This window comes from Leopardus geoffroyi, chromosome C2 (genome assembly GCF_018350155.1).
Source record: "Leopardus geoffroyi isolate Oge1 chromosome C2, O.geoffroyi_Oge1_pat1.0, whole genome shotgun sequence".
Taxonomy (NCBI): domain Eukaryota; kingdom Metazoa; phylum Chordata; class Mammalia; order Carnivora; family Felidae; genus Leopardus; species Leopardus geoffroyi.
This window is the reverse complement of record NC_059333.1, coordinates 31131872-31146151: the sequence shown is the minus strand read 5'-3', so window position 1 is coordinate 31146151 and position 14280 is coordinate 31131872.

Genomic DNA, 14280 nt, shown 5'->3' with positions numbered 1-14280 from the left:
GAGTTTTGGAGATGAGCAAGAAATTGCCCTCAATAAGCTAATAAGTAAATAGTTGTAATTGTTTATTAGTGACACAAGACAAATATTAAAAGAGATACTGTGAGGATGAAAAGGTGAGATTCATTTGCATGATGATGGCATGCCCCTGTCTCTTTCTCCAACCAGGTAAAAGATCACTCCTTCTTCTTCTCTTGTGTTCTTACAATACCTCCCAGCTAATGGTTTGGCATGATCAGAGTGCTCCTACTCTCTCAAACATGCCTTGGCATTTCACACCTACCATCCTTTACAGGTTTCTTTTTTTTTTTTCAGGGAATATTACATAATGTAATGGCCAAAATGACTTTTTCCAAACATGGCCATCTACTATTTCCCCACCTCTAGAGCACACAAACATCCTCCACACACGCTCACTAACTCCATTTTCTGTGGGATCACAATGTACTTCACTGTGAAGATAATACACAGTAGTCTAATTTGCAGAGATTTAGATCATTTTTTGAACCCGTGATTTATGTCTGGCTTTTTTGAGTAATATGATAATTTAAGCCAATCTCAAATTTTGTAACTGGCCAGGTTTACCAGATCAAAAGACTGTTGCCTTGTGTCATCGTATATTTTACAGAAACACATTCCATCTAAGCTCTGAGATCCTGGTTTCTAAGTCATGTTGTCAAAACCAAACTCTGCATACCGAAGGGTTTCAACTTGCAAGCAGAAAAATTCAAGGCTATAGGAACAAAGAGTTTCAAGTTCCTCACAGACTAAGAAATTTTCATGGACTAGGTATGAAAGTTACTTGTTTTTTTCAGCTGATTAGTTGCCTAGTGGTCTTCTTTCTTATTTGGATCAGGGTAGGTGACTCTGGGGAACAAGGAAATCTGGAGATGATATGAACAAACTTGGCATTTGAGGATTGGCTGGTGTCTTCTGCTGATTTCTGAGAAAAGCTGTGAATTCCCGTAAGGTTAGGTTAATTTTCCTTTATGTACTGCATTGACTGTCTCCATTGTGTTCTTAACCTAAGTAATTCCATTTTACTTTGATTCCACAATATGCCTGTAACTTGTGATAAAGATAATCCATCTATTGAGACCCACAAAACGGAGGATGCCCCAGTGGTGTTGCCCATATCACAAATCAGCTGACATATAGGGAAATGCCTCACTATCAAGGAAATCTAAAATACATCAATCTCAATACTCCAACTCAGCTTTAACTAGCTTACCTTACCCTATAATATAGACTGGCTATATATAAAAATCTCTGATCTCCCAGCTAAATCTTGTTTCCACAGTGCCACATCTAACATTCTATAAAACTCACTCTTGCCCCAAATCCCTGTGAAACAAGTGCTCATGAGACACTCTACTCCCTAATTCCATGGATGGTTTTACCTTAAACACATGACATCAAACTCATTAATTTTTTTTATTTTTGTCATTTGACAGCTGTCTCCTGGTGAAATGTGTTTATTTCTGAATTTGTTTTTATAAATACATTTGCATATAATGGTGTATTTATTTCTAATTGGATACAATCAGTTACATTAGGACTTCAGTTAATTTTAAAAAGTTAATATATAGCTTCAAATAGAATATTGGAATCATGTCCTTAAATCTCCTAAGTCACTATTTTTTTTTTTTTATTTAGATAGGGGCAATGTTATTGATGGTTAATTTTAACCATTACATGTTAATTCTTTTTAATTTCACTCAAGAAAAAGGTAATCTAATTTCATAGTTCTAGGAACCTATTGTTGACTAGGATGGAAATCTGAAGGGGCATAGTAGGATCCAATATTAACCAGTTGCTTCATCACTTCATAGTGCAAGTTTTACATCAATTGAATAGGTAATGCATGTATTTCAATGCCAATAGGATGATAAAAATAATCCACGTTTGTACAGCATTTTAAATGTTAAAACAAATACCAATTTATTTCATTCTCACAACCCTATAGATGGAAAAATTATTATCAGTAGATAAATCATTGATGTTTCTCCCAATAGTAGAAAAAAAATCCCTCATATAAAACATTCAATTTGCCTAAAAATGAGAATTCCTGGAATGTGATTTAGGTTTGTTTATTTAGAGCTTTGAAGAAACAGCAGAGCCCCGCCATACCAGGTAGAGGTACCAACACTTACAAACTCCATAAGCAGGGATATTGTCATGCATATGTACATCACCTCATTCTTGCTGGTGAGGGGCAAGGAATGTGTATGGATGATGTAAATCCACAAATAATCAACAAACTTCTTTGGCTCAAAGGGTTTGCACTTTATCCCCAAGGAGGCTTTGGTCCTGATCTCTACCTAGAAGGAAAAATTGACTGCTCTTTCTTCTTCCTTAGATCCCCTTCTCAGCTTGTGGCCATGAGACTCCCCTCCAGGAGTTTATGTAGTATCTCCATTGGAGGTCATCTTTTTTTCATCACCATCTGGAGGTCTTTTCCCAGGCACTTTGGTTACTCCTCCACCTGATTACAATATCCCACTGATCCTGTTTTGCACTCTCTGCTTCTTAACAGGATCTCTCTTTGGTGTCCCAACACCATAAAGAAGTTAATAATGCATAATGAGCTTGGACATCAATAGTTGGAGCTGTCGTGGACTAAAATCACCCTTCTCTTTCATGTCATCATGAAGGCAGAGTCTGATCACGGGCTCAGTGAATTCCCATGTTGTCAAGACAGACATTGTTGGGTGCTTTGTGAACAACAGTAAGCATGTGAGGATAGGCCATAGCAAATGCACTTCTCTCCCTTGTTCTATTCATCTGGAAAACTGATAACTTTGCGTCTGTCCTTGAAGAACCAGCAACTACTAGTCTGGAAACATTACCTTTGTCTAGTAAAATGCACAATATAATCTTGGCGGTTTCCTCATAAATCCAACTTGCCTTTCATTGCCTTTGGTTTCGTGTTGCTTAATAAATTATGATTAGCATGTTTAGCCACACTTTTTAAAAATATCTATTTTCTTTAAGAAATAGCAGAGTCCTAGCTTAGATATGTCAAGAGCTTCTAAAATCATATTATTTATTTTCTTTTATTACGTTAATAGAAAGGAAAATAGTGTCTGCTTTATGAATTGATTGCTTGGAAAAGTAAAACATGCTTACAAAAGCGAGTTTTTGTTAAATGAATACATGAATTAACTAATCCTTTGAAACAACTTGGGTACATGGACAAAACATTTGGTTTGGGGAGAGGACAAGAAGTAGGAGGCAATTTGGGATCAGTATTTGCTCCAATGAGTGTAATTATTGTGTAAATTGTGGCTCTTGACAAAAATCTCTGAGTCCTGTGGAGATGTTGTTAATGCCCCGGGAAGAAGCCTGCCTTCTCTAGTGTGATTGCTTACAAAGATGCTGCTGCCTCCTTCCTCCTTTTCCCACAGGAGATGGGCAATTTGCCAGTGTTTCATTTTCAAGTGCCATTGTTCACCTAGAGCTTTAGGAAAAGCTCCTGCTTTTTGATTGTTAATCCAAGCCTAAATGATGACCTTTAAAAAAAAATCCTATAACATTGTATAACAAATTTATTAGGCACTGACATTAGCCACTATGGCACAAAAAAGCTTTGCCACTTATTTTTTAACTTAACAAGTCATTTAGTAATTTATGCAGCTTGGGAATTACTTTATTGGTTTACGAAATCTCCCTTTATGAGTAATTCATTGGAAAAATTATAAATCTAGAGCCGCTTCAGCATTACCTTTCAAACATCATGCTCCAGTTACGATTCTGACAACAAAGCGGTGTGGTCATGTTTATTACATGATTTAATCCTTTTAGTGTCATATTTTACATTGCATATGTATATGACACTGAAGAAAAACAGTCCAATTGTCCTACAGTCTAAGGAAATAAGATACATTTATTCATTAAAGAAATTGAAGAAAAGGTTAAAGATGTTAATGATCATCGAATATGAGCTCATGCTGGGACCTTATGTGTATTAGATTTGGCAGTCTTGGACTAATTCTTCATATTTAACACACACTACACATTCGGGGGTAATTTCCTGTGTTTTATCATAAAGACTAAAGCCTGATCAAAATGGATGCCAGAATTTGAAATGGTTCTAAATGGTTCTATGCAAACATGGAAAGCAGGTAATCTTTGCTATTATCGTTCTACATCCCATTCGGCACGCTTGTGCTCCCTCCTCCTACCCTCACTTCTCATAGCCTGCACACCTTCTAGCACTTGTGGTCTGTCACTCACCAAAGCCCCTACCATGAGGGCATCGTTATGCGCCCAGCCTTTCCCATTTCCCACACCCTCAGTTCCAAAATTTGCTCCAAATGTTACATTCTTTAAGAGTCCTGTCTACTCTAGAGAACAAGAACACTGATTTGTCTTTAGGAGTTAATAGCTGGTAGTAGCTATTAATGTGACACCCTTCCCAGATATAATTTGCATTTAAACAGCTGCCTTTAACTGAAAGGAGTGGAGAATGCTGGCAATTCCAGACTCTGAGGCAGGGCCAGTGAAAGTGACTTTTTGCCACCAAGCCCGTCCCAGTACCCCTCAGGTGTTTAATCTGCTTAGGTAACATTAGGAGGCAGAAAAACAAATAAATAACATTCTGATTTCATGCCCAATCTGATAATTACTGGCTATGTGACCTTGAGCTAGTTCTTTAGTGTCCTCAATCATAAAATAGGGCTAATAAGGTTTTATGAGGACTGAGTAAGATAGCTAAGACTCCTAAAAGGTTTACCTTTATAAGAATGTCAGTTAAAAATCTTTTGGTTATAAATGACAGAAATTCAACTCAAATCAGACATTCTGATATAAGAGGAGTGGGTTGTTGTCTAGGAATGTGTATTTTTTAGCAAGCTAAACAAGGGTAGATTCTGATCTGGGATCACACTTCAAAAAGCAAAGAGCACTGTTTTAAGGGATCCATAGATGTAAAAAAGAAAAAAAAAAGAAAAGAGAAAAGAAAAGAAAAGAAAAGAAAAGAAAAGAAAAGAAAAGAAAAGAGGCAGGAGATTCTAGACAATATAACGGTCCAGATCTAAAATCATCTGAAAGAAGGTGATGGAAAGCTCAGTAGGTCAGAGTACAAATGAGATTGAAATGCCATGCCTAAAGTAAACTGAATTATTCACTAAATATTTACTCAGGGCTAATCTTTGACAATGGAATGAACTGAGTTTAAAGAAATATGGAAATTACTTATAATCAGGGAAAATAGTTGGACAGCTGTAACTGCGCTAACACAAGGTCGCTCCTTGGTGAGCCACAGATGGAAAGTGCACCAGGTATAGTTGTCACACGAAGACAAATTTATTTGCAGCAAATAAGGAGATCACAAGGAATGACTTCCAAAGCCATGATCCCCTGAACATGGGTGAGTGAGTTCCTTTTATTTAGGGTTAGGGTGAGTACTCAGAATTCGTGTATAGAGGCGGGTAGAATGTCGCACATGTGCCTTGAGGAAACATGCTTATACATACATTGTATGTTATGTAAATGAGGTTTGTGTTCCTCCTCAGGTGGAGATTGTAGTATTATAATGAGGTAAAGGTAGCTGTCAGTCACTCCATGGGTCATTCCATGGTCCATCTGCGCAGGCATGAGGCGGAGGTTGAGCTCAAACCAGGTGGTCTGGGGCCACCAGGACTCTTCAACAGGGTAGTCGTTATTGCTTGAGGGGTAGTCTCAGTTTCCATCAAGGGATGCTCTGCCTGTCAGGTCTTTGGTCTGAGTTAAGAGATAAGCTGGAAAGAAGAGCTTAAGAAAAAATGTGGGGCAAAGTTCGTAGGTATAAGCAGGTGGGCAGTAAAGGTCAGGTTTTGAGGTCTAGCTAGTGACACTACTATCAGTAACCTGACAAAAGGAGCAGAAAATGAAAGAGGTATCAAAAGACTGGAGATGATAAAATGTAATCCCATTTTTCTTTAAAACGCCAAAACTTGGATTTTTCCAGATGCAGAGCAATTAATCTTGATGCCAATGTCAAGAGAGATTGCTAAAAAATAAAAAATGTTGAATGAAAGATGTTTTCTAAAAAAAATTTTTTTAAGTATCTTTTAACAGTAAAATTACTTGTTATGTAGAATTGGAAATCTTCACTGTACATTCTTAGAGAATGAAAGATAAACATAATGCCTTAGTATTATTAAAATGTAGTTTGGGGGTATCTGGATGGCTCAGTTGGTTAACCAACTGAGTCTTGATTTCAGCTCATGTCACAATCAGGGTTCGTGAGATTGGGCCCCACAGTGGTCTCTGTGCTGAGACCCTCTCTCTTTCAAAACAAATAAACATTTAAAAAGTAATGAAATGTAGTTTTAACATTGCAGACCCACCCCCAAAAGATCTGAGAGAACCCGAAGGATCTTGGATTCATTTTTTGAGAGCTATTTCTTCATAATTTTTAGAAGAACAGTATCATTTAACATAGACAAATAAAACAATATCTTTTTGCAGTCAGAAAAAGTATGGGAAACTTAAAATGTATTCTGATAAAAAAGTTAAAAAAAAACTGAAGAGTACATTTAGCAAAGAAAAAAAATAAAATTTAAGGAATCATGATATTAATATTCAAATATTTAAAAGGCTTCACAAAAGTGAAGACTGATTCCTCTCCCCTTGAATTCACTGGAATTTTAGTAATTTGCTTCTCATGAATAAATTGAACAATAAGTGATACTGAATAACTTCCACAGCTAGGTCATACAAGGAGGTAGAGCTTACCTGATCATCTCTCTGGACAGTCATCCTTGGAACCCTGCCAGTATGTTGTGAGGAAAGAAGCTCAGGTCACATGGAAAGACCACATGCAAATGTCCTGGCCACCAGCCCAGGATGAGGTATAAATCAATAGTCAGAATCAAACACCAGACATCTGAGTGAATAATGCTTCAGCAAAATCAGTCTTTGGACCCGTCCGGCTGAAGCCGAATAGAACAGAGACAAGCTGATGACTGCCAAGCTCTGACCAACTTGCGGATCATGATAAAAATGTATGGTGTTTTTTTTTTAATATTTGCTTTTGTTTTTGCTGCTTTTTTTTTTTGCCACTAAGCTTTGTGGGTGGCTTGTTATGATGCATGAATATCTGAAACAAAGAATAGTTACTTCTTGAAGGGTTGCCACTAAATTTTTGGTGACAATTATATGAAGTCCAATTTTGGTTGACTATAGGAAAGATTTTTATGATGAAAAATCTATCCAAAAAATACAATCATAGAATGCAAATGTTTAATGTTGATAGAATTGTACCTTACAGTTATGTCCAACTTTTTCATTTTTCAGATAAGGAAATGTGGACTCAGCAAGTTACATGATTTGCTCCTCTATTCTTTAATGGATCAGCCAGAGCTAGAACCAAGGAATCTTGACCCTTAATTAACTTAGTTTTCCACTACACTACTTTTGTTAGGAAGTCTTGGTTTTCCTACTTCCAGAGCTCTTCAAAGATCATGACTTCCCACTTGTCAGGAGTGTAATAAAAGGAGAACAAGGATAGATGAGTGTTTTGACTAGATGATAGACAAAGACCTTTCTGAAACTCAGATGTTATGATTATATGACTTATAAAGGACATGTGTCTGGGGGCACCTGGGTGGCTCAGTCGGTTGTGCCTCCAACTTAAGTGCAGGTCACCATCTCCCAGTTTGTGAGTTCAAGCCCCACATTGGACTTGCTGCTATCAACACAGAGCCGACTTTAGATCTTCTGTCCCCCTCTCTTTGACCTTCCCTTTCTTGTGCTCTCTCAAAAATAAATAAACATAAAAAAAAGGCATGCATTTGCACATTTTTGAGAAATAAAGGTCTTTCCTAAACACACTACTCACACCTCTCTGTAGTCCCTGTCTCCCAAACTAGTAATTTGCATACTTTTTTATAATTTTAAATATTATAGTGTTTCAGTTGTTAATTATCATTCAAAGAGACTGAGAGTTTCAGCATGCATTTCTGTACTAATTCATTCTACTGATATTTGTTAAGAGCCCACATGTGCTCCATGTTTTACACATTTAAAGAACTAAGAATATTAATTTCATCCCGTCCAAATCTAATTGTTCCAAATGTATTTTCATCTAATTTAAATTACTTTTTGTATTTATTCTATTTTTCTTTATGCTAATTTTACATGTTTGAAAAGGGTAAGAATTAATTTGCTATTTTTGTTAAATTATAGATTAATTAGTAGAAAACATCAAAAGGAGTTAAATGGACATATATTGTAATCATAGGAAGATGTAGGGATTTTTGTCACAAGCCTACATTGTAAGCTGGAAATACATAAACTGTCACTAAATGGAGTATTTGCTTTCTTTTTCCATCATTGTAGCTGACGTATATGAGATGTTTAAGGTGAAAAATATCAAAGTAAAAGACAAGCATTTTCCAGAAGGAAAAGCACTTTAGTGTTAATTGCTATTTCCATACAAAATTGTAAGGAAACCAATACTAGTTACTGGTTGACAGGGCAGATCTATAACTGAACTGCCTGGGTTCACATCTCAGTGAATCCACTTCTTCATTTTCTTACTTGGGAGGAGTTACAAACCTCTTTCTACTTTCTTCATTCATAAAATGAGGATGACCCTAAAAGCACCAACTTCATGTAATTGTTACAATGGGTAATGTGGTTAATATTTGTAACAATACTTAGAACAATGGTGCTGTACAGTCATTAGTGGTTTTTTGTTCTTGTTGTTTGGTTTGTTTTTAAAGATTTTTTTAAATGTTTATTTTATTTATTTTGAGAAAGCACACGCTGGGGAGGGGTAGAGAAAGAGGGAGAGAGAGAACCCCAAGCAGACTCTGTGCTGTCAGCACAGAGCTTGAGGTGGGGCTTGAACTCACGAACTGCAAGTTCATGACCTGAGCTGTCATCAAGAGCCAGATGCTTTACCAACTGAGCTACCCAGGCACCCCTGTGCATTTGTTAATTAAAATATGGGCACGTCATAATAGTTGGACTACTCTCCTCTTTCTTCTGATTAATTAAAAAGTTCAGTTTTGTAGATCTAACTAGCATTTTAGGAGTAACAGTAATCTGCCCATTTATTTTTCCTTCTATTTTTAAATCTAAAATCTTACAACTCAAATGGCTTACAATCATCATAGAACTATTTAAACTTAATCTATATTGTTCATTTAATTTTACACTAGTTAAGTGCACCTCGGGATGTTTGCTTCAGGGATATTAAAAAAAACGTTGTTCACTCCAGAGGTAGAGTAAAGATATGCTCCTAAATTTTCATATTGACTGTATAACCTTCATTCATGTTTAATCCACCTAAATTTTAAATCTTTGAGTGGTGTAGAATAGACATATAATTTTTTATAACCCTCATAGTTAGCTAGTTTCCCAGTGCCATATAGTAAAGCCATCCATATAAAGAAATGTCCATATCTTTGTCATATACCAAATATCCATATATTCATGGCCTTATATTTGGACTCTTGAATGTAATTCATTGGTCTATTTTTTTTCCTATGCCTTGCCAGACTTTTTTTACTTTTATAAATTTATAGTAATAGCCAGTCTTTACTGAGAAATAGTGTAGCATTCAGGATGCTAACTGCCAAACTATAGAATGCAATGAGAAAGTTACTTTGACACAAGTGAAAGATATGAAATCACTGAGGAGTGAGCAGTAAGGCAAGAAAAAAGTGGATGAAAGAAAGCAGGAATCAGCAAACAGTCCTCAAATGAAAAGCTTATTAATTCTCAAAGTGAAACTATTGTTAGAATTACAAGTCTAATCTCCAAGAGACTGACCGTATGTGACATTCAGACAGCTGTTTTAGCCCATTTATAATCTATTTAAGATACTAGCTTCAATTACCAATGCAAAACTCGATCATTAGCAAAAATATCCTGAAGAATTAGACATCATAACATGGAAATTTTCAATGGGTCCAGGACGCCCTGGTGTCACGCTGACAGGTGGAAGATGTGGAGCGTGTCATTCTCACCTTTCTCGGGCTCGGTTGTAGAACCTAAGATAAGAAAGGGGGTGAATGAAGACTTTGACAAAAGAAACTAAATCACTTAAAAAATGTAAATAATCAGAAAGCTGCTTGAAATGTGACACAATTTTGTCTATACACTGTTATCTCCAGACAACATTTTGAAATGTATCCCTTTCTGTTGGCTGCTAATATTGTAATCGTGCTTTATCCTGGATTTTCATAAGAATTCTGGACGATTTCAGAAAGACCAATTAATCAATGCCAGAGTGGATAATGATTTATGACCAGAGTAAAAATAGGAGAGCATACATTTCAATGTGGTCCCTTCTCTTGTTGACCAGATTTTTTTTTTCTTTTTCTTGGAATGACTCCAAACATCTTGCTGGCAAAGAGGATGTATTTTTTGAGATAGCAAAGTTGTTTATTGAGCCTCTGAGTTCAATCAGCATTAGTAACTCTCACAGTAGAAGGAAAATTGGTAAGAAAAGGCTTAGTGTAAATCTTTGAATATGGAGTAACCCATTAGCTGGTTCAGCAAGTCACAAAATGGGACTTAGAATGTGTGAACACATTGCATAAAGAATGTGTGTTTGTGTCTATTTTAAAATATATGGGATAGTCTCTCCCTATCCAAGCATTTTTATTATGCTACCATATTTGTACCTAAGAATTTTGATACTATTCCTGGCATAGCACTTCCAGACAAAATGAAAGATATATATATATTATTTTCCTGAGTTCTATATTGATCCTTCAAGATATCTGGTTCAGATATTCAATCAGACTTTATTACCTTTGTTTCCAAATCATAAATGGTTTAACAAATGCCCCATCATTGACGTGTATCGTAGAATAAGGTAATATCTTATTTCTTTGATGAGTGATTATGGGATACTACCTTTATACACTGAGATTTATGCTACTCTTTTCAGCAAAAGCTAGTGTAGGATGGTGAAATGAACAGTAATAAAGTTGGCAGGCTGAAAGCCGCTATGTGTGTCTAATGTCTGAAAAAGGAGTCTGCTTTTATGCAAATACAAATTGGCTGTGAAGCTTGTAATTCTAGAATCCAAACATCTAGCATGTGTCCTCTGTATGACCCAATGTGATTTGAAAGACAGAGCAGAGACAACGGGTGGAGAGGGCAAGGATTGAGAAGGAAAATATTAATGTCGTTTGTAGATATTTGTTAAAGGTCACTGCCTGTTAAGGAAGGAGACTCAGGAATGGAACTATCGCTAAATTACAATCTTAGTTAAAAAAAAAAAAAAGAAAAGAGAACTGTTCTTATTTTTCTATAGCAACGACAAGGGTTAATTAATATCTAACACTGCCTTTGGTATTGAGTAAATAGATGATTTCATTTTATCAAGTGTGTTGTGAATACTAACAGTGCTCCTTTTGTGAGAAGGAATAACAAAGAACAGGGGAGAGCTATGCCTGCTAGGTCCAACCTGTAAAAAGAGCCCCCTGCAATCTGAGAGTTGGCACCCTAGGACCATTCTGAACCATATTAAAGAGGTTATTGGGTCCCCAGTGACCACTGACATAAGAACTGGAAACTGTGGCTTTATATATCTATCCTGGGTAGCTTTTGCTTGTTCTGCCTGGAATTCCGTCTTCTGGAATTCTCACTAGCAATTAAGAGTTCTGTCAACGAGGGCTATGTTTTCATGACTCCATTTTTTAAGCACCTTCATTGGTGCAAGAGTATAAATCTGACCAAAGCTGGTAGAAATAGGGTTCCTTGATTCCCGGCTAATGTCACAGGTCCAGGCTGGGGGACTGCCCCACCCAAGACCAATCAGATACGTCTGTCTCTGAGATTTAAAACTTTAAGGTGGAAAACATAGAAAGTATTAAAAGCCATGCTTTCTGCCACACAGAAGAAACTTTTATACTTTTGTATATTCACAAAAATAATATAATTAGGCAAATGGACGCCCAGCTAGAGTCCTTCAAGTCCTGTTTCTAGGGGTTCCTAAGCCTCAGCTGCGTTCCCAACTTTCTTATGTACTCAATGTTCATTTATACCTTACATTTCTTGAGTTAAAATATTGCCTGTGTTGTCTAATTAATACAATTTAGGATTTTGTTACTTGAAATTGTAAACCTCGACTAATATAATTTCCAAGGCCAATGATGTTCAGGTATTCTTGATTGAGGAATGGTTAGGTATCAACTCCAGTACACTATGTAAAAAATTACGGTGGCAGATTTCTGTCTAGAATTGATCAAAACTTTTTTAATAAAATTATTTATATAAACTATATTTCAAGGATTAAATAATGCTGAAAAGCTTCTGATAGTTAAGTGTTACACACATTAGAACAAGTATAAATTTAATCCCTTTATAATGTGATTACATCAACAGAAGATACTAAATCATTTCTCTTTTTATTCCAGTTCACCAAAAAGTTTGTAGATTTTCTATATACAAACTAGGTCAAACTTAGCTAGATGACCACTAAGTAAAAATAAATATGTAATATAAATTAAAAATAGGTTAGATTTGTTTATTTCTTTAGGGATTTGTTTATTCTCTTTAACTATTTATATCTTTTTATTGAGATTCATTGATACAGCAGCTACCAGATAGCGAGCAATGAAGACAGAACTCCTAGACTTGAGGAAGAAAGTAACATCAAAATCCAAATAGCACACACGCACACACACACATACACACAGATGAGATAAGAAAACCTACCTATAAGGATTGTGTTGTGAAAATAAAAATAATTCAAATTCAGAATGTCTTAGAAGAATGTCTTAGAAGAAGGTACTAAATGTATGCTAGATGTAAATGAACTCTTTCTCCATACCAGACTCATTCCTCACATTTGTGTTGATTTGTGATCTTTATATGCACCATTGTCCTTTCTTCCTCTTCTTTATCTTCTTCAACTTTTTTTTTATTTTAAAAAAAATTTTTTTTTTCAACGTTTATTTATTTTTGGGACAGAGAGAGACAGAGCATGAACGGGGGAGGGGCAGAGAGAGAGGGAGACACAGAATCGGAAACAGGCTCCAGGCTCTGAGCCATCAGCCCAGAGCCCGACGCGGGGCTCGAACTCCCGGACCACGAGATCGTGACCTGGCTGAAGTCGGACGCCTAACCGACTGCGCCACCCAGGCACCCCTCTTCTTCAACTTTTTATAAATAGACGCACTGATTTCCCATATGCAGATTCAGCATACCCAGTTTTCCTGAATTAATCCCAGTTGAGCCAGACAAAAAGTCCCCACAGCAGCCATACCGACCTCTCCTTAATTCCAACCTAATCAAATGGGGCTTTCAATCGTTAGGTCCCTATACTTACCATTAAATGTCCAGTCATTATTTCTCTCCCAAGTGTCCCTTGCTGCTAATTTCTGTAAAATAGAAATAATGCTGTATATCTCATGGGGCTGCTGTGATTATTAATTTTTAAAATGGAGAGAAAATGCTTAGACAAATGTCCCTCATAGTATAGCTATATTTATTATTTTTATTAGTGATATCTGTATTTATTATGTGACTTTTTCTTATCATTATTATTATTATTATTAATTATTTGTAAGTATTATCTTCCAAGGCCTAATTATGAGTGCATCTATACCTCTCAAACTAACATTCTGGTGTTTGCACTAAGTCTTTAGGATTGATATTCTTTCTACAGTCCACTATCTTAGTTCATTAGTTCAATAATTCATTTATTTAGTTAATATTTTTCAATAAGCAGCAGGTAAAAGAAGGCTTAGATAAAAGACCAGAGGTGAGGCAATTGGGGTAGCAAAACTAACCTGCCAGTTCAGCTTTGGGAGAGATGGACGTAGACAGGATGGTCATACCCATACACTATAATAAAGACATGGGTCTTTATTCCTGAAAAGGGGAAAGAAAGACTAGAAAAGAGGTCAGAGTGTCTTATTAGGTTTTTCAAACCATGTAACCATGATCTCTGACCTCAAGAACAATATAGGAAGAAAGACTGATATATAAATATACAATGTAATACAGTATCCAAAGTGGAATGCATTTACAAATAGTAATGACAATAGCTAATAGTTATGAATATATATTATATGTGAAGCACTGTGTCAAACCTACTCATATGCTGGAGCTGGCTCTTATCTGCACAATGGATCCAGTCTGGTACGTATCTATTCAACTCTACTTCTACTTTCCCTTCCCTTCTTCCCTCCTTCCTTGCTTCCTTCCTTTCTTTCCTCTTTCATTCTTTCTTTCTCTCTTTCTTTCCTCTTTCTTTCTCTTTCTTTCTTCTTTCTTTCTTTCTTTCTTTCTTTCTTTCTTTCTTTCTTTCCTGGGGATCTGGTTGTTAAA